Source organism: Tachyglossus aculeatus, chromosome X1 (genome assembly GCF_015852505.1).
Source record: "Tachyglossus aculeatus isolate mTacAcu1 chromosome X1, mTacAcu1.pri, whole genome shotgun sequence".
Lineage (NCBI taxonomy): Eukaryota > Metazoa > Chordata > Mammalia > Monotremata > Tachyglossidae > Tachyglossus > Tachyglossus aculeatus.
The window spans coordinates 75058050-75079030 of NC_052101.1; the positions used below are offsets into that span (position 1 = coordinate 75058050).

At 43.4% G+C, this 20981-nt stretch overlaps 1 protein-coding gene and 1 non-coding gene across 3 annotated transcripts in view; one reads left to right on the forward strand and one right to left on the reverse strand.

Annotated features, from left to right (window-relative positions):
* The window catches only part of IL17RD (interleukin 17 receptor D), a 95900-nt gene that overhangs the window by 10740 nt on the left and 64179 nt on the right, over window positions 1–20981 (forward strand). The gene's annotated exons all lie outside the window — the stretch shown is intronic.
* Window positions 351–488, reverse strand: LOC119920083. Its single transcript, XR_005447850.1, has one exon. It is a non-coding gene; the product is annotated as a small nucleolar RNA SNORA7 (small nucleolar RNA).

A 20981-nucleotide genomic window follows, 5' to 3' on the forward strand; every position in this document is an offset into this window, starting at 1 on the left:
CTTGGGCAAGTCACTTCACTTCTCTGTGCCTCAGTTACCTCATCTGTAAAATGGGGATTAAGACTGTGAGCCCCACATGGGACAACCTGATCACCTTGTATTCCCCCCAAGCGCTTAGAACAGTGCTTGGCACATAGTAAGCGCTTAACAAATACCATTATTATTATTATTATTATTATCTCTCCCAGAATGCCCCACCTCCATCTGCAATCATTCTGGTAGTGTATCCATAGAGTTTTCTTGGTAAAAATACAGACGTGGTTTACCATTGCCTCCTTCCACACAGTAAACTTGAATCTTCACCCTCGACTCTCTCCCGTGCCACTACTGCCCAGCACAGGTGAGTTTTGACTTGTAGCAGATTGCCTTCTACTCACTAGCCACTGCCCAAGCTAGGAATGAAATGGACATGCCTCTGCCTGACTCTCCCTCCTGTAGTCGAGACTGGTAGAGTACTGGGAACTCTCCAGGTGTGGCCCTGAGATGGGGGGCAGGAGGACAGAGGACGAGCCTGTAAAAGAGACTGAGAAGAAATGGCTAGAAACATAGGAGAAGAACCAGGAGAGGACAGTGTCAGTGAAGCCAAGGTTGAATAATGTTTCCAGGAGAAGGGGGTGGTCCACGTTTTCAAAGGTAGCTGAGAAGTCTTGGAGGATTAGAATGGACTAGACACGATTAGATTTGGCAAGAAGGAGGTCATTGGTGACCTCTGAGAAAGCAGTTTTGGTGGGTGAAGGGTCCAGGAGACAATTGGAGGTGAGGAACTGAAAATAGTGGGTGTAGACAACTCATTCAAGGGGTTTGGAGAAGAATGGTAAGAGGGAGATGAGATGATACGTGGAGGGAGCCATGGAGTCAAGAGAAGGTTTTGTTTATCAAATGAGTGTTTTGCAGTCAGGACTAAATGTAGATAGAGCAATCATCCCTAAGACTTTAATTTTTTTTCATGCAGACCCTATGCTGTCTTTCCTTTTATCACTTGAGTAGTAGACACATGTACACCTGCAAAGAATATAATGGAGAAAGAGGCGGGGGAGCCTGAGATTACAGGAGGTCACAGTAAACATCATCATGGTCTCCCTGCACATTTCCCCCTTACTACTACTTCAGCACTTTTCAAGCACTGGGGTGATGACCCCCTACCCAACAGCACTTATGTATGCATCTTTATACTCTATTCACTCATTCATTCATTGTCGTATTTATTGAGCACTTTTCTGTGTGCAGAGCACTGTACTAAGTGCTTGGGAAAGTAAAACTATAATACAGCAACAAAGAGTGATAATCCCTGCCCACAACGAGCTCACAGTCTAGAGGCGGGGAGACAAACATGAATACAAATAGACATCAATATAAATAAAATTACAGGTACATAAAATGCTGTGGGGTTGGGAGAGGGAGGAAAGAACAAAGGGAACAAGTCAGGGTGATGTGGAAGGGAGTGGGAGATGAAGAAAAGTAGAGCAAAGTCTGGGAAGGCCTCTTGGAGGAGATGGGCTTCCCCTATGTGGATTTTATTTTAGTGTCTGCTTCCCTAGGCAGATTGTAAGGAATCCTGTCTACTAACTGTCCAAAGTGCTTAGTACAGTTCTCTGCACAGAGTAAAGCACTCAGTAAGCACTATTAATTGATCATCAATAATAATAGTAATAATGATATTTGTTCAGTGCATGGCACATAGTAAGCGCTAGGGTAGATACAGGGTAATCAGGTTGTCCCACATGGGGCTCACAGTTTTAATCGCCATTTTACAGATGAGGTAACTGAGGCACAGAGAAATGACGTGACTAGCCCAAAGTCACACAGCTGATAAGTGGCGGAATTGGGATTAGAACCCACGACCTCTGACCCCTAGTAATAATAACAATAGTAAATATTAATTATTAATATTATATTAATAATAATTTTGGTATTAAGCGTTTAGTGTGTGCAAAGCAGTGTTCTAAGCACTGGGGAGGATACAAGGTGATCAGGTTGTCCCATGTGGGGCTCACAATCTTAATCCCCATTTTCCAGAGGAGGTAACTGAGGCCCAGAAAAGTGAAGTGACTTACCCAAAGTCCACACAGCTGACAAGCGGCAGACTCGGAATTTGAACCCATGACCTCTGACTCCCAAGCCTGTGCTCTTTCCACTAAGACATGCTGCTTTTCTAAATACCCATTAGTGCTCTGCTAGGTTGTTGGTAACATACCATAGAAGTAAATGACCCAGTCTCCACCCTTGAGTTTGCCTTCTAAAGGGGGAGCTGTGCAGACATCAATTGCCAAATTTACTGTAGTAAAAAGTACTACAGAGAAGCAGTGTACTCTAGTGGATAGAGCACAAACCTGGGAGTCAGAAGGATCTGGGTTCTAGTTCAGGCTCTGCCACTTGCCTGCGGTGTGACGTTGGGCAAGTCATTTCACTTCTCTGCCTTAGTTACCTCACCTGAAAAATGGGGATTAGGACTGTGAGCCCCTTGTTCCTATGAGTACTGTGTCCAACCTGATTGCCTTGTATCTACCCCTGCACTTATAACAGTGCCTGGCACATAGTAAGTCACATCCAAGCCGTCACCAAAACCTGCCGGTCTCAGCTTCGCAACATTGCCAAGATCTGCCCTTTCCTCTCCATCCAAACCGCTAACCCTGCTTGTTCAAGCTCTCATCCTATCCCATCTGGACTACTGCATCAGCCTTCTCTCTGATCTCCCATCCTCGTGTCTCTCCCCACTTCAATCCATACTTCATGCTGCTGCCCGGATTGTCTTTGTCCAGAAACGCTCTGGGCATGTTACTCCCCTCCTCAAAAATCTCCGGTGGCTACCAATCAATCTGCGCATCAGGCAGAAACTCCTCACCCTCGGCTTCAAGGCTCTCCATCACCTCGCCTGCTCCTACCTCACCTCCCTTCTCTCCTTCTACAGCCCAGCCCGCACCCTCCGCTCCTCTGCCGCTAATCTTCTCACCGTGCCTCATTCTCGCCTGTCCCGCCGTCAACCCCCGGCCCATGTCATCCCCCTGGCCTGGAATGCCCTCCCTCTGCCCATCCGCCAAGCTAGCTCTCTTCCTCCCTTCAAGGCCCTACTGAGAGCTCACCTCCTCCAGGAGGCCTTCCCAGACTGAGCCCCCTCCTTCCTCTCCCCCTCGTCCCCCTCTCCATCCCCTCCGTCTTACCTCCTTCCCTTCCCTACAGCACCTGTATATATGTATATCAATCAATCAATCGTATTTATTGAGCGCTTACTATGTGCAGAGCACTGTACTAAGCGCTTGGGAAGTACAAATTGGCATCACATAGAGACAGTCCCTACCCAACAGTGGGCTCACAGTCTAAAAGGGGGAGACAGAGAACAGAACCAAACATACCAACAAAATAAAATAAGTAGGATAGAAATGTACAAGTAAAATAAATAAATAAACAGAGTAATAAATATGTACAACCATATATACATATATACAGGTGCTGTGGGGAAGGGAAGGAGGTAAGACGGGGGGATGGAGAGGGGGACGAGGGGGAGAGGAAAGAAGGGGCTCAGTCTGGGAAGGCCTCCTGGAGGAGGTGAGCTCTCAGCAGGGCCTTGAAGGGAGGAAGAGAGCTAGCTTGGCGGATGGGCAGAGGGAGGGCATTCCAGGCCCGGGGGATGACGTGGGCCGGGGGTCGATGGCGGGACAGGCGAGAGCGAGGTACAGTGAGGAGATTAGTGGTGGAGGAGCGGAGGGTGCGGGCTGGGCAGTAGAAGGAGAGAAGGGAGGTGAGGTAGGAGGGGGCGAGGTGATGGAGAGCCTTGAAGCCCAGGGTGAGGAGTTTCTGCTTGATGCGCAGATTGATCGGTAGCCATTGGAGGTTTTTGAGGAGGGGAGTAATATGTCCAGAGCGTTTCTGGACAAAGATAATCCGGGCAGCAGCATGAAGTATGGATTGAAGTGGAGAGAGACACGAGGATGGGAGATCAGAGAGAAGGCTAGTGCAGTAGTCCAGACGGGATAGGATGAGAGCTTGAATTATCAGGGTAGCGGTTTGGATGGAGAGGAAAGGGCGGATCTTGGCAATGTTGCGGAGCTGAGACCAGCAGGTTTTGGTGACGGCTTGGATGTGAGGGGTGAATGAGAGAGCGGAGTCGAGGATGACACCAAGGTTGCGGGCTTGTGAGACGGGAAGGATGGTAGTGCCGTCAACAGAGATGGGAAAGTCAGGGAGAGGACAAGGTTTGGGAGGGAAGACAAGGAGCTCAGTCTTCGACATGTTGAGCTTTAGGTGGCGGGCGGACATCCAGATGGAGATGTCCTGAAGGCAGGAGGAGATGCGAGCCTGGAGGGAGGGGGAGAGAGCAGGGGCAGAGATGTAGATCTGGGTGTCATCAGCGTAGATGTATATATGTTTGTACATATTTATTACTCTATTTATTTTACTTGTACATATCTATTCTATTTTATTTTGTTAATATGTTTGGTTTTGTTCTCTGTCTCCCCCTTCTAGACTGTGAGCCCACTGTTGGGTAGGGACTGTCTCTATATGTTGCCAACTTGTACTTCCCAAGAGCTTAGTACAGTGCTCTGCACACAGTAAGCACTCAATAAATACGATTGATAGTAAGTGCTTAACAAATACCATTAAAAAAAAGATTGAGCATGGATTCGATGATAGAAGCAAAAGTAGGCATAGCAGGTATGTGAAGGTGGCTGAGGGAATGACCTGATCAAGAAAGTGGGGATTACTCAGGGAATGTTTCTTGGAAGAGATGACTTTTTAGGAAGTCCCTTTGAAGGTGGTTTAGCAGATTTTGGGGTGGAGGGAGGAAAGGGAGTTCCAAGAAGGGGGGAAAAGGCATGAGCAAGAAATCAGAGATGGATGAGTTTGTGAGTAAGGTGTCTTTTTCACTCCAGAGGATTTAAGGATGGGAACTGGGTATAGCCAGAGTTCTTTTGTGGGGAATAATGCATTCTGAGCAGTGTTTTAAAAAGCAGCCGTATAGGGTTAAACTGAAAAGGGGAGCAGACGGGGATTCATTTTGTATTTGGAGGTGAACTAGGGAAGAAGCTTTGAGGGAGCCAGTGGGGAGGGGAGTAAAAAAAGAGGGGACCACAACCATTCTAATGTTCTAAATGTTGTTCGGGGGCTTCTTCCCAGTGATGGTGGGCAGGGAAGGAGGCAGGGGCCACCTTAATTGGATGCACACATGCAGAGGCATAGACGCAGCGTGGCTTAGTGAATGGAGCAGGGGCCTGGGAGTCAAAAGAACGTGGGTTCTAATCCTGGCTCTGCCACATGTCTGCTGTGTGACCTTGGGCAAGTTGTTTAACTTCTCTGGGCCTCAGTTACTTCATCTGTAAAATGGGGATTAAGAGTGTGAGCCCCATGTAGGACAGGGACTATATCCAACCTGATTAGATTTTATCTGCCCCAGTGCTTACAACAGTGCTGAGGACATAGAAAGCACTTAACAAGAACCACAATTATTATTATTATTATCACTAACCAGAAACAAGAACACACCCAGTCTGTCAGAAAGTTGGGCAGATATGTGAATACACATTCCTATTCACTCCGAAGTGATGTCCTCAGTGTATAAAGGACAGGGAAGCAGCGTGGATCAATGGAAAGAGCATGGGCTTGGGAGTCAGAGGTCATGGGTTCAAATCCTGACTCTGCCAATTGTCAGCTGTGTGACTTTGGGCAAGTCACTTAACTTCTCTGAGCCTCAGTTACCTCATCTGTAAAATGGGGATGAAGACTGTGAGCCCCATGTGAGACAATCTGATCACCTTGTATCCTCCCCAGTACTTAGAACAGTGCTTTGCATATAATAAGTGCTTAACAAATGCCATCATTATTATTATTATAAAGGCCCTGGATAGCCCTGGGTTTGAAAGAAGGTAAATGGAGCAGTTAATAAATCAAATCAAGAAGTCCAGTACATCTTTTGGGAGACTTTCAGAGTGTTGTAGCATCATGGTATTCGGGGGTTAAACTTCAAACCAAAATTAAAGGGCCATCGAGCTGCAGGACTTTTCAATGTTCTCCTCTGTTATGAGATCCGGGCCTTTTACAACTACAACTGACTCCTTGGGCAGTTCTGTCAGCATCACCTAGGGGTCATTTTCAGTGTCACATGGCAAGACAGGTTCCCAAACAGCAAAGTTAGTCTCCTAGCATTAGAGCATGGTAGAACATGCAAAAAGAATGGATACCAAAATAGCGGCTGTATGCAAGCTGAAATTGGCCAACTGAAAACAGCAAGGGGTGGGAATAGTAGTAGTAATAATGTTATATTGTAATATTATAGTAATAATAATATTTATTGAGCACGTTTTGGGGGAATGCACTGTGCCAAACCTTTGAGAAGCACAGAACAAGCAAGTGACACATTCCCTGCCCAATACTTTATACTCTAATGGGGGAGACGAATACGAAAATATTTACAAGTAGAGTAATCAAAGGAATTTACAAAATTGAATTTACAAAAGTGTTCAGGGTGGGTAGAAAATATATGGGTGCTAGAAGGTTTATATGACTTGGGATGCTGAGAATTAGTCAAAGGAAACCATAATTTTTTTATGGTGTTAAGCGCTTACTATGTGTGAGGCACTGTACAAAGCACTGGGAGAAATACAAGCAAATCAGGTTGAACACAGTCCATGTCCAACATTGGGCTCACAGTCTTTATCCCCATTTTACAGATGAGGTAACTGAGGCACAGAAAGTAACTTGCCCAAGATAATAACTGTTGCATTTAAGCACTTACTATCTGCCAGGCACCTGTACTAAGCACTGGGGTGGACACAAGCAAATTGGGATGGACACAGCCCCTGTCCCAGGTAGGGCTCACAGTCTCACATAACAGACAAGTGGCAGAGCTGGGATTAGAACCCAGGTCCTTCAGACTCCCAGGTCCCTGCTCTATCCACTGGGCCATGTGCTGCTTCCAGTGATGAGCATAATGAAATCAATTGAAATAACATAATGAAATGAAAATGTAGACAATATGATGTCATAGCTGAAAACTACGAGACAACCAGCAGATAGAGCAGCATCATGCACTGTAATCAAGAAAGGAGTGGCTCTTTTTGAATAGAATGTTTGAGAGGATCTCAAGACAAAGAGGAAAAATCAAAAACAGTGTCAGGCATTGCAAACAGCAGCACAATAAAAGGCAATCTATCTGTGCCTGTTCTGGCCTGGACTGTGCGTTCTACATTGACCATAGGTGAAAGTTAAGTTTCACCGTCAATAGTATTTCCTTCGAAATCAAAGGACAACATAGATAATGTGTCACAGGCTGCAGCTGATATTGGTTGCTGCGAGATAGCCGTTTTCCTTGCTGACTCCTCCAGGATTTTAGCACAGGAAGGAGCAGGGAGGCAGCCTGTTATACATTTCCAGTACATGTTGTCAGGGCTGCTATGGTCCTTTTGTGTTGAGGAGGTTTTAGATGATGACAATGATGGTATTTGTTAAGCACTTACTATGTGCCAAGCACTGTTCTAAGTGCTGGGGTAGATATAAGGTAATCAGGTTGTCCCACGTGGGGCTCACAGTCTTAATCCCCATTTGACAGATGAGGTAACTGAGGCACAGAGAAGTTAAGTGACTTACCCAAAGTCACACAGCTGATCAGTGGCAGAGCCAGGATTAGAACCACGACCTCTGACTCCCAAGCCTGGGCTCTTTCCATTAAGCCACACTGCTTCTCTTTTTGGGTAACTGATAATCCCCGTGAGTGTGCTACAAGTACTCTATAAATATGTATATACATGGATATAGATACGTGTATGTTGATTATATTTCCTTGAATGGGATAAGGATAAGAATGGCATTTAAGTGCTTACTATGTGCCAACAGTATACTAAGCACTGGAGTAGATACGAGATGCAGTCCCTGTCCCACATGGGGCTCACAGTCTAAGGGGGAGGGAGAACAGCTACTGATTGAATTTCCATTTTACGGATGAGGAAACTGAGACACTGAGAAGTTAAGTGACTTACCCAAGGTCACACAGCGGACAAGTAGGAGAGCTGGGATTAATTAAAACTAGGTCCTCTGACTCCCAGGCTGGTACTCTATGGAGGGGGGTGGAGGCAAGGATTTTGGCAGTGGGAAAGGAAGGTTCTATTCAATCTACCCCCACTTCCTTGGGGAGCTTATTGAACACAGGCCTGGGAGTCAGAGGACCTTGGTTCTAATCCCAGCTCTGCCACTTACCTGCTGGGCAAGGCATTTAACTTTCCTGTGCCTCGGTTCTCTCATCTGCAAAATGGAGATTCAATACCTTTGCTCCCTTCCTGCTTGCAGGAACTCTTAACCATTGGTTTTAAGGCATTCAATTGGTTTTCTTCCCACCTCCATGCCCATGTCCCACTACCGTACCAACCTGTTCACTGCCGACTTCTTGCTCACATCCTCCTTTCTGCCCACAACTTCCCATCTCCCCTTCTCATCAGACCACTGATCTCCTAATCTTCTCCTCCAGGAAGTTGCCCCTGATTAATTTCTCATCTCTTCACCGTATATCTCCTACAACTGCCACTTGTACTCTCAGTCACTTGAGTACTCATCCCCCTCTGTAGCACTTGCAGACATATCTTTCTACTCCATTGCTTCCTCTGATCTGTAATTTAAAGCGTCACACCACTTAGATTGTAAGCTTGCACTCCAATAGGGGAGACGAACACAAAAATAAATTGAGTACAGCAGATCCCTGCCCATAATAAATAGTGTGTTCCTATAATATGTTCATCAATTTGCATGATGTGCATTCTTCATTTTTAGTGTTCATTAAATTCTAACTTTTGCTTGATTCCAGCTATTTTTAAATGTCTTCACTTTTGCAGGTGATTGGAAGGTTCTTGGAAAATTCAAGATTACTTTGTGCGTATTGTCCAAGATGGTGGATCCTGGTCATGTGCAGTAATCAGTTTTACTCAGCCTTTCATTTTCATTTCTAGTCTCCTAATAGGAGGAGCTAGATAGTTCTGATTTCACTTCTGATCATATTCAGATCCAACCAAGCAATCAGCGACTTTCCTGACTTTTGTAAAAGACTGTGGGAAAAGTCCTGGTTGGCTGACTATGAATTAATGAAAATCCTTAAAATGCTTCACTAAAGATAGCTCCTGTGGTTTTTAAGAAAAATGGTATTGCTTTTTTAATTTGAGAGGAAGGTCATGGAGGTTTTCAGAAATTAAGCAAAGAAAATGCAACATCTGGTAGTGTTCTGCTTTTGTGTAAAGTAAAACTGTGTAGTTTCCTCTGCGTAAAGCACGCTAAGGATGATCTGTCATAGGAATCCCTTGTAAGAATTAGTTAGTCTTTCCTTAATAGTTCTCCCCTAAATTTTGAGGTGCTGGATTTTCGGTTGCCAAGATACTGAAGTTGCAAATTGCCTGTATTTTTCACTTATGTTCCTAAATTCATTATTTTTCTTATTAAAACTATGTACATATTTTGTTCCAGCTGGTTTGTAAGGACGGTGTAACCACAATAAAGCCACAAAGATTTGGGTTAGAGATTATAAATCAATAGGGATTGGGATCTTCTCTTTCTGTGATTAAATAGCTGGGGGAAGTGAACTCTTCTTTAAGGTACTTTTAAAATTACTTTGAGTCTTTTGAGATTAAACTCTGGAACAGGCTAACTCCATATATTGAGCAGTTCAAAATTATTAAATGGTTTCTATTTTGAATAACTGTTGCCCACAATTTCCACCCAGGCAACTTGTCTACAATTTTTAGGTTAATTTTTTTGGACCATTTTCTTAAAACTTTCTCCTTTCTCTGTCAAAGGCCAAAATAGAGTGCAGGACTTCCTTATAGTTGTACTGCTGATCTAATCTCCAATTTTGAAAGACTCCATCTAGCTTTCTAGAACACTTAATGTTTTTTGAATTTCATGTTTAGTGCAAACAGTTGGCAATTTTCACCTATTACAATGTGGAATGTGTTATTACCAAAACCTTTTCGACCAGGAATACATTAACAGCTGAATGCTTCCTCACATTTTAGCCAATAATAAACCTAGTTTTACACTTCAGAATAATGAAACATTTACCCCAATAAATGAAAGAAACACATAATGGAACCATATAAACTATGTCTACAAAGCATGCTTACGAAATTAAGTCTTACAGTTTCCGTTCTACCCCTTGAGTTTTGGACTTGAATTATTTTTAATACTGAGTGCACGCATAGCATTTTACAGTAGTTTTTCATTAATTTAGGGTAGGTCGTTATCACTATCTAATGTTGTGGCCTAGCTCTCATTTGACTTGATTTAAATATCAAGAACAAGTCAAGTTAATACTGCTGCTGCTGATTTAAAAAAAAAGTAAGTTAAAATGTCAACAAGTGTCAAGTTGTTATTCTTCTGTAGTACTTCCAAAACAACAGAAGCTAAACCCCTCTATCTTTAATTCATAAGCTGGGGAGAATACAATTAGGTTCCTCAGAATAACTGCATTTGTAGAAGTAAATCAGTAATCGTGCCATTCACTTTTTAGGGCCTTTTTGAGTAAGGACCACTGACTGTGAAATTTCATGCAGAGATTTAATAGTAGAACATTCAGGACACCAGAGAATGAGCTGCAGGGCTTACAAACAGCTTTCTGCTTTTTTTTTCCTTCCCCCACACCAAGTCTAGGAGACCCAAATCTAGGAGACAAAGAATAGCCAGAAAGGAGTGGGATCATGTAATAGTGTGTGAATGATTCTTTAACTCTGTTGGGAGAATATTGGACTGGCTATATTCTATATTGGTTAGAATTAGAACTCTCATCATGCCATGGTATGCAAATGTTGTGGCACAGTTCCCACAAGTCTCCTCTGTAGGAAATCAACTTAAAGGAATGAGTTTCTTCATTCCGGTTTGTTTTGGCCACAACAGAGAAAGTAATTGTTTCCAGGTTTATACTATGTTTGTTCATGTCCAGGTAGCCTTAAAGAAGAAGCTTAGCACAGGCACTAACAACTTCAGAACAGTGTGCAGGCAGGCTATTTTCTCTGGTTCAAAAAGGCTTGGGTAAGACTATCTTTTGTGGAGCATTCAAGGATTAACTTTGGGCATTTAGATTTTAACTGCACTATAATTAAAGGAAGGTAGGCATGTTTGTTAAAGAAGCGCAGAATTTGATTTAGGTTTCTAATCTTAACTTTTGAATTTTTAAGCTCCAGGGCCTTGCTGTAAATCCAACTTCCTGTGTGTTTAAATGAGATTGCTGGTAATATAAACCTGCATTTGGGATATGCTTTCGACTCAAAGTATTTTCGTTAGGAGTAACCCGGCTCCTCTAGACAAACTTTTGTGATGCTCATTTACAAAAATCCTAAAAACCCAAATACTACTTTAAATGCAAAAGATTGTTTTTGCTATAGATTGATTAAAGTACCATAACTTGTCTCCCTATTTTTGCTACACACTGACGACGGTCTGTGGATAACATTACATTTTTTCAGCATGAAACTGAACACTTCAAATCCCTAAAGCAGTCTCAAATTTATGGTTAATAAAAGAATTTATTGTACTGGATGTCATCTGTTATATCACTCGGGGAACAGAAACTGGCAGCGAGTGGACAGGAAATATTTCCATTTCAAATCGCTTCAATCTCATGGTCTAGTGCAAAAGTGTCTGATTTCAGGAAAGTTGCTGTGAATCACAGTGTAAGGAATGCATTTTAGTTGATTAAGCAGACCTTCTCTGTCTTGCAAACAACCTTATACCTTCTGGTAGAGGGATCTAAATAAGTGATATTTAAATGACTGCACTTCTTGGCCATCTTAGACCTTTCTAAGTGTATTTTCAAGGAAAAGTCTGGAAATGTTAATACAAAGAGCAGGAGCAAAATCAGTCAGTGTCACATGTACTAACTCGGTTTAGATCCCTTTCTTTGTAATTAGTTCCTTCTGAGTGGAGCAGCCCCTTTTAGGATGATTAGCACCACCTAGTCCTCAAGTACTAAACTCTTTTTAAAATGGAATTTGGTGTATTTGTGCCAGGAAAGTCTAAATGGCAGGGAAAATATTCCAAGATGAAAAGGCGGCAACTCTTATGAAGCACAACTCTTCCTCTCCTGGGAACCAGACCATGGACTTAGTCGCAGGAGGGGAAAGAGAGCCTATCACCTTCACCCACCCTGGTTGCAGCGCTGCCTCTCTCTGATGGTACACTGTGGGCTGACCTGTGTGCAGCTGAGGCTGCTGTGTCCTGCAGTTCCCTATGCATCTGTGGAAGTCATAAATGACACCTGTGTCCCCAGTGGCTGTGGAGAATACCTGCCCCAGAGGAATCAGAAAGAAAGGGGGCAGAGGCCATTTTTCTCCCCATTGCTTGCAGAGAACTGCATGTTCTCCAGAGTAGAGTGGAAATTTGGGTTCATTATGATTATTAATATCCAGTGTTGGTCATTCCCTGTACTAATATACCCCATGATACAATGGATTTATGTTCCTTGAAAATGTGATAGCATCTTGAATGGTTATATCAAGCGGTATATTTTCCCAGAGACTTACCTGCTTTAAAACCATCCCCAACCATACAGCCAAGCTAGTAAAGGTTAGTCAAATAATAATAATAATTATGGTACTTGTTAAGTGCTTACTATGTGCCAGGCACCATTCTAAGCACTAGGGCAGATACAGGTTAATCAGGTTCGACACAGTCCCTGTCCCCCATGGTGCTCACTCTCTTAATCCACATTTTACAGATGTGGTTACTAAAGCCCAGAGAAGTGACTTACTCAAAATCACACAGCAGACATGTTGCAAAGCCGAGATTAACCTCTCCACTCAGCCTTGCCTGGTTCTCGGTGACTGTCCTGCTTTTTCCCCAAACTCACCCTCTCATCCATTCCCCCAACTTTCCCCATGCTCCTCATCCACCCATACTGGCTTTTGCATTGTTTTAAAAGCATCATCATCATCATCATCAATCGTATTTATTGAGCGCTTACTATGTGCAGAGCACTGTACTAAGCGCTTGGGAAGTACAAATTGGAAACACATAGAGACAGTCCCTACCCAACAGTGGGCTCACAGTCTAAAAGGGGGAAACAGAGAACAAAACCAAACACACGAACAAAATAAAATAAATAGAATAGATATGTACAAATAAAATAAATAAATAAATAAATAAATAGAGTAATAAATATGTACAAACATATATACATATATACAGGTGCTGTGGGGAAGGGAAGGAGGTAAGATGGGGGGTGGAGAGGGGGACGAGGGGGAGAGGAAGGAAGGGGCTCAGTCTGGGAAGGCCTCCTGGAGGAGGTGAGCTCTCAGCAGGGCCTTGAAGGGAGGAAGAGAGCTAGCTTGGCGGATGGGCAGAGGGAGGGCATTCCAGGCCCGGGGGATGACGTGGGCCGGGGGTCGATGGCGGGACAGGTGAGAGCGAGGTATGGTGAGGAGATTAGCGGCGGAGGAGCGGAGGGTGCGGGCTGGGCTGTAGAAGGAGAGAAGGGAGGTGAGGTAGGAGGGGGCGAGGTGATGGACAGCCTTGAAGCCCAGGGTGAGGAGTTTCTGCCTGATGCGCAGATTGATTGGTAGCCACTGGAGATTTTTGAGGAGGGGAGTGATATGCCCAGAGCATTTCTGGACAAAGATAATCCGGGCCGCAGTGATGCTCTCTTCCTCCCTCTGGCTGGATTAGCCCCCATGACTCATTCTGATTTTTTTTTCATATTTTTAGAATTTAATTTTAGTGATTACAAGCTTCTTGTGGGGCCAGGGATCATGTCCACAAATTCTACTGTACTCTCTCAAGTGTGGTAGGTATTGCATAAATACTATTGATTGATTGAACCACCAGTACTCTCTTTCCCTTTCCCCTTCTGAAATTGAGGTGGGCTGATGGGTGGGGGCGGGGAGCAGACTGATCAAAGTTTGGGGAGGGATCATGAGAAGACAAAAGAGACAAAGGGGAGATAGGGATGGAGTTTGGGAGTAGGGAAGTGGCATACAGGAAAGCTACTGGGGAAGGTGGGGTAGGGGAGGGATTTACTTATCAGTAATGCTTGACCATAATCTCGGGGCTAGCCAGGTGTCTTCATAGGGTAAGACATCAAAGAATATAGGTCATATCCTCCAGGTTTGTATTATTATGGGGTGGTCATATCCTTGGATATGCCTGAATTAAGTGATGTGAAAATACACGATAGAGGTAGAGTGTATGTGTGTGTGTGTGTGTGTGTGAGAGAGAGATCCTTCCCTTTTCTCAGACCCCTTTACATATACTGTTTAAATTGTCTTCACAACATCCATGTAAGGTAGATTTGGGGAAGGAAATCATGGCCAAATAGTCAGGGAGAGGGTCAGATTGGAAGTTGATATAGCTCAGGGGTGAAGCTGTTGCCCCAAAATGATTTGAGAGATTTCAAGGTAGGCTTTGAAGGAGAGGAAGGAAAGCATTCCCAGCTGTATGAGGAGGCCTGGGAGAAAGCACGAAGTGAGTGGGAGAAGCAAATGAAAGAGGCGGTGAAGAAATTGGCATAGGTAAAGCAAAAAGAAAGATGTGGTAGCCAGAAACTAAGTGATCCAGGAACCTAAACCACGGAGCTTGATTCAATGTGGTTGGTGATCAAGTCACTGACAGACTTTGAGGAGTGTGGTGATGTGTGGAACATGTGAGAAAAATGCTTTTGGAGTGTGGGACTAATTGACAGGGAGCTAGCTATGGGGAAGGTAGAAGACCAGAAAAATAAATCAATTGATCATATTTATTAAGTGCTAAATCCTTGCAGAACACTGTGAGCCCTGGAAGACTGTGAGCCCCATGTGGGACAGGGATTGCGTACAACCTGGATTACCTTGTATCTACCCCAGTGCTTAGAACAATGACATGTACTAAGTGCGTAACAGATACCATCATCACCACTCTACCAAGCACTTGGTGAGTACTGCAGTAGACATGATCCTTGCTCTCAGGGAGCTTACAATCTAGCTGGTGTGACAGATAATAAAATAAATTACAGATAGGAGGAAGTAATAGAGCCAAGATATGTATATGAATGCTACGGAGTGTGGGAACAGGTGGAGGAGATGAGAATCCCAGTATGTATCTGTGTGGGGAGGGGCTGGGGGGTGAAGGTGAGTGGCTAATCAGGGAAGGCCTCCTGGAGGATGTGTGATTTTAGAATTGCTTTGAAGATGGGGAGAGCAGTAGTCTACCAGATGTGAAGTAGGAAGGAATTCCAGGCAGAGCAAGAGCTTAAGCAAGAGTTTGGCAGCGAGGACAATGAGAATGATGCATAGTGAATAGGTTGCCTTGAGAGAAGGTTTGCAATAATTCAGTTTAATGAAACCAGGGCCTGGACTAGATTTTGCATGGGTGTTACGGAGAAGAGGAATGAGGAAAGGAAAATGAAAAAAAAATTAACAGCTGACTGGAAGTAGTGGGTAAGGAATTGGGGAAATCAAAGGTGAATCCTAGCATTATGGATGGGAAAGATGGTAGAATTGGGGATGTTGTAATGCATATTAGGGAGATAATGAGGAGCTCTTGGTCCAATTAAGTTTGAGATGATGATGACATTGAGTTATTCCATTGATGAAGTGAGCTGTGAACCTGGGTAGCAAAAGAATATCTGTAAAGGAACAGATATAAATGAGTATTATCTGTGTAGTGTTGGTAGCTCGAAGTGATGAGATTAGATCAGTCACGAGTTTGGTATAATGGGTGAGTGGTGAGTAACATGCAGTTCAGAAACTAAATGAGGATGAGGATTCTTATTTTTAGTAAAAGTTGTACAAAGTAGAAAAACTGAATAAGAGATTTAAAAGGAATGAGAGCCTGTCTAAAAGGTTCCTTAGAAGCCAAAGTTCAAGAAGGTTTTGCAAGAAGAGCATATGATCAGTGGTGTAAAAGGCAGCAGAGAGGAGATTTTAAAGTGGCCACTCCAGATTTGCAAGTAGGAGGAAAGAGGAAATTGGAGATGTTTCACTCCAAACTAAAAGAACACCGTGTTTGAACCTCACCCGTCGGATTCGACTCTTTAATGGCCCCTCTTCTTCTCCCAGAGGGTTGTCTATTTTGCCTGGTAACACCTCAGTGGAGAGCTAAAAGCCATTTTCAAACCAGAGTCGGACATAGGGAGGTTAATGCTCAGTGATGAACACCCTTAATATGCAGAGATTCAGCTCAAGCAAATCACTTTTCAGACTAGGGAGAGTATTGGAAATACTGTATGAGTTCAGGTAGCACTGATCCGTGAATACACTTTGCCTGACATGACTTTGACTTGACGGGAAGCCTGACTGGGAATATCCTGTTTCTGGATAAGTAATATAATAGTACCAAATGTAGCACAATAGATACTAGCATATCACTTTTTTTTCATCAAACATGGACCTTTGGCTTGGCCTCATTTTAAAGATTCTTAAACTTTAGTTTTCCCAAGGATTTATGTTATTTTAAGTGATTTGCTCTTCCAAGGTGTGTGAGAGATCGGGGGTGTGACTTTATAATGGTGCAAACTAAATGGTCTCTGGACATGGTGTTTCAAAGTGTATTAACAATTTGCATTTAACTCTCTTGCTAAGCAGTTAAAGAAAGAAAAAAAAAGAAACTGTAATGGGAGTTGGTATGCAAATAGCTAATGACTCTGGCAGGTTTTGTAATCTGTATTCAAAGCCCTGTTATTTACTGGATAGCTTGAAATTACTCCTTTTGAAGTTTGCTGGTATTTTCTTTTTTAAATGGTATTTAAGTGCTTACTGTGTACCAGGCACTGTACTAAGCGCTGGGGTAGATACAAGCTAGTCAGGTTGCACACAGTCCATGTCCCACATGGGGCTCACATTCTTAATCCCCATTTTATAGGTGAGGTAACTGAGGCACAGAGAGGTTAAATGACTTGCCCAAAGTCACACCACAGACAGAGCCGGGATTTGAATCCATGTTCTTCTGACTTTCAAGTGAACCGTGCTCTAGCCATTAGACCATGCTGCTTCTCCACAGACTTTTCTTAAATCTTTGTTCTAATTAGACCGGGTGTCTTTGCCTCCAGCCCCTCCCCCCCTTCAATATATACTACAATCTAGATAGTATATTGTATAGTTATATATATTATAACTATATTCTATACCAATATGCTGTATATGGCTGCATGGAGCATCCTGAAGCATCACCTTACACACACATCTTCAATCAATCAATCAACCAATGGTATTTACTGAGTGCTTACCGTGTGCAGGGCAGTCAGTGTACTAAGCGTGTGGGAGAGTCTGATAAAACAGAGTTTGTAGACACATTCCCTGCCACAACAGGCTTATACTATCCTCTCCTCAAAAACCTACATTGGCTTCCCATTTTCTTCCACTTCAAATAAAAACTCCATTATCCTCTACATGGCTCTCCATTAACTCTCACCATCTTACATATCGCCTCTCTTCATCTATTATCATCAATCATATTTATTGAGCGCTTACTGTGTGCAGAGCACTGTACTAAGTGCTTGGGAAGTACAAGTTGACAACACATAGAGACGGTCCCTACCCAACAGTGGGCTCACAGTCTAAAAGGGGGAGACAGAGAACAAAACCAAACATATTAACAAAATAAAATAAATAGAATAGATATGTACAATTAAAATAAATAAATAAATAGAGTAATAAATATGTACAAACATATATACATATATACAGGTGCTGTGGGGAAGGGAAGGAGGTAAGATAGGGGGATGGAGAGGGGGATGAGGGAGAGAGGAAGGAAGGGGCTCAGTCTGGGAAGACCTGCTGGAGTAGGTGAGCTCTCAGTAGGGCCTTGAGCTCTCAGTAGGGCCTTGACTATTACTCCCCAGATCACCCTTTGTTCCTCTTGAACTAATTCAGCTTTATTTTGCTTATGACTCTCCCACCTTTGTCCCTATGCTCATGCCCATTCCCTCTAGCCTGGAGCTCTTCCTCCCCTCCAAATCCAACAGACTCTCTCCATGTTCAAGAATGGCTTAATGGAAAGAGCACAGGCCTGAGAGTCTGGACACCTGGGTTCTAATCCTAGCTCTGCCAATTGCCTGCTGTGTGACCTTGGGTGAGTCACTTCTCTGTGCCTGTTTCCTCATCTGTGAAATGGTGATTCAATACCTGTTTTCCCTCCTACTTGGACTGTGAGCCCCATATAGGACAGGGTTTGTGTCTGATCTACTTCAAACAGCTACTATATTATTATTAATAATAATAATATTAATGCCTGCCTAAAAATCCCACTTCCTCCAAGACTTCCTTGATTAATTCCCAACACCCTGAGTTGTATCAATCCAAAAGCCACCCCAGCAGTTACATATTTATGCTCACCTCAGCTGTTGTGTGTGTGCATAATCTATTGTACATCCAATTATTTATTGATTACTCTGTAAGTAAATATACCTGTTACCCCCACTTTCACTGTAAGAGGTAATAATAATAATATTTTTTTAAATGTACACTGTAAGAGTGTAAGTTCCAAGTGTTACATTGCTTCCAAGGAGGGCTCACTAAATACCATTCTACTACTAGTAATAAATATTCAGCTACTGTTTAGGCTACACTCCTTTATCCACCATGAACCACATTCATGCACCTCACTACCATACTGAGTTTGTGTCCTTTGTGGACTCTTTTAACAAACTTCTTACAGATACTTGTTTGATACTACTGAAAGGAAAAACTAACAACTACGTCTTCTTGGTGTAGACTTTGGCCTTTCCTTGAAGTACAGCATTTGATGCTTTCAAGGGGGGGGGGGGGGGGGGGGAAGGCAGTTCAGAGATGAGAAACTTTAAGAGTTAAAAGGACTACTGAAAAGTAAGTAATTTTTTCTTCCTCACCAAAGAGTTGTCTCCATCTCTTGAATAGCCCAGGCAAAATATGTGCCATAGAACCAAAAAAAATGTAATCAATCAGAAGCTCTGTAATATAAAAAAGGTCATCAGAGGTCCTCAAAAATCTCCAGTGGCTACCAATCAACCTACGCATCAGGCAAAAACTCCTCACCCTCGGCTTCAAGGCTCTCCATCACCTCGCCCCCTCCTACCTCACCTCCCTTCCCTCCTTCTACAGCACAGCCCGCACCCTCCGCTCCTCTGCTGCTAATCTCTTCCCCGTGCCTCGTTCTCGCCTGTCCCGCCGTCGACCCCCGGCCCACTTCATCCCCCTGGCCTTCCCTCCACACATCTGCCAAGCTAGCTTTCTTCCTCCCTGCAAAGCCCTACTGAGAGCTCACCTCCTCCAGGAGGCCTTCTCAGACTGAGCCCCCTCCTTCCTCTTCCCTTCTTCCCCCTCCCCATCCCCCCCGCCTTACCTCCTTCCCCTCCCCACAGCACCTGTATATATGTATATATGTTTGTACGTATTTATTACTCTATTTGTACATATTTATTCTATTTATTTTATTTTGTTAATATGTTTTGTTTTGTTCTCTGTCTCCCCCTTCTAGACTGAGCCTGCTGTTGGGTAGGGACTGTCTCTATATGTTGCCAACTTGTACTTCCCAATCAATCAATCAATCGTCTTTATTGAGCGCTTACTGTGTGCAGAGCACTGTACTAAGCGCTTGGGAAGTACAAGTTGGCAACATATAGAGACAGTCCCTACCCAACAGTGGGTTCACAGTCTAAAAGGGGACTGCGCTTAGTCCCAAGCGCTTAGTACAGTGCTCTGCACACAGTAAGCGCTCAATAAATACGATTGAATGAATGAATGAAACTTCACCTGACAGATCAAGAAATACCCAGGTTGAGTGGCAGCTTGGGTTTTAAAAGAAAATTAAAGAGGCCCAAAAGGAGCTTGGAAAGCACCTACCAAGGGATGCCAAAGCTAATAAAGTTTTTCACATATATGACAAGTGGGAAGCTGGCTAGAGAACCTATTCATGGGGTTAAAGGGGCACTCAGGGATGTAAAGAAGATAGGGGCCTGGGAGTCAGAGGACCTAGGTTCTAATCCCTGCTCTGTCAATTACCTGCTGTGTGACCTTGAACAAGTCATTTCACTTCTGTGCTTCATTTTCTCATCTTTAAAATGGGGATTCAAAACCTCCCGCCTACTTAGACTGTGAACCCCATGTGGGACAGGGACTGTGCCCAACCTGTTATCTTAAATCTATCTACCCCAGTGCATAGTACAGTACTTAAAAATACCATTTAAAGAAATAGGGGAAAAAAGAACATATTAGATGCCCACACCACATTTATTTTGGAAGAAGACAGGATTTCTATAGAGTTTATCCCCATCTTTGTGGGAATTTACCACCATAAAGATCATAGAGTCACCTGCAGTCTTGGAGATTTCTCTGTGCACCCCTTATCCAATTGGTCACATGGGATATTTTAGACCAGATTGATAAACTGGAAGGAAATAAATCACTGGGACGGGGCCTCCTAAGAATTCTAAAGAAAGTGGAGAAATTCTCGAGTGCCCAGAATGCATACATACCATGGAGGACTGGTGAATAGTCAATATTATTCCCATCTGTAAGAAGGGTTTCAAAGATCATCCTGAGGCAATCCTGAGAATTATAGACCAGTGAGTCTCACTTCTATAGTTGGAAAATTAGTAGAATCTATAATTAATTTTAAGATCAGTGAGCACTTAGAAAACCACAACCTGTTGGGAAAGACAACATGGTTCCTCTCAGCGGAAATTGTCTCAATGTGCTGATTCTTTGAAGGGGTCAACAAGAATGTGGACAGAGGGAAACCAATGGACATAATATATTTTAGATCTCCAATATGCTTTTAATAAGGTTCCACAAGAAAACAAACAAAAAAACCCAACCCCGAGTAATCATGGGATTGGATAGAATGTTCCATAATGGTTAGAAAACAGTCTAAAAGCAGTGCCATTACTGGATCAGACTAGACATTACTGGACCCATCTAGCATAGATTGCCGTCTCTGGCAGTGGCAAGAGGATGCTTGGAGGAACTGTGGTGACAGCTACTCTCCTTGACATTCATCCTCATGACTGGGAGTCACCTGTACAACAATGCAAACCTTTCTCTCTACATTTTTAACTTCTGGTCATCCACTAT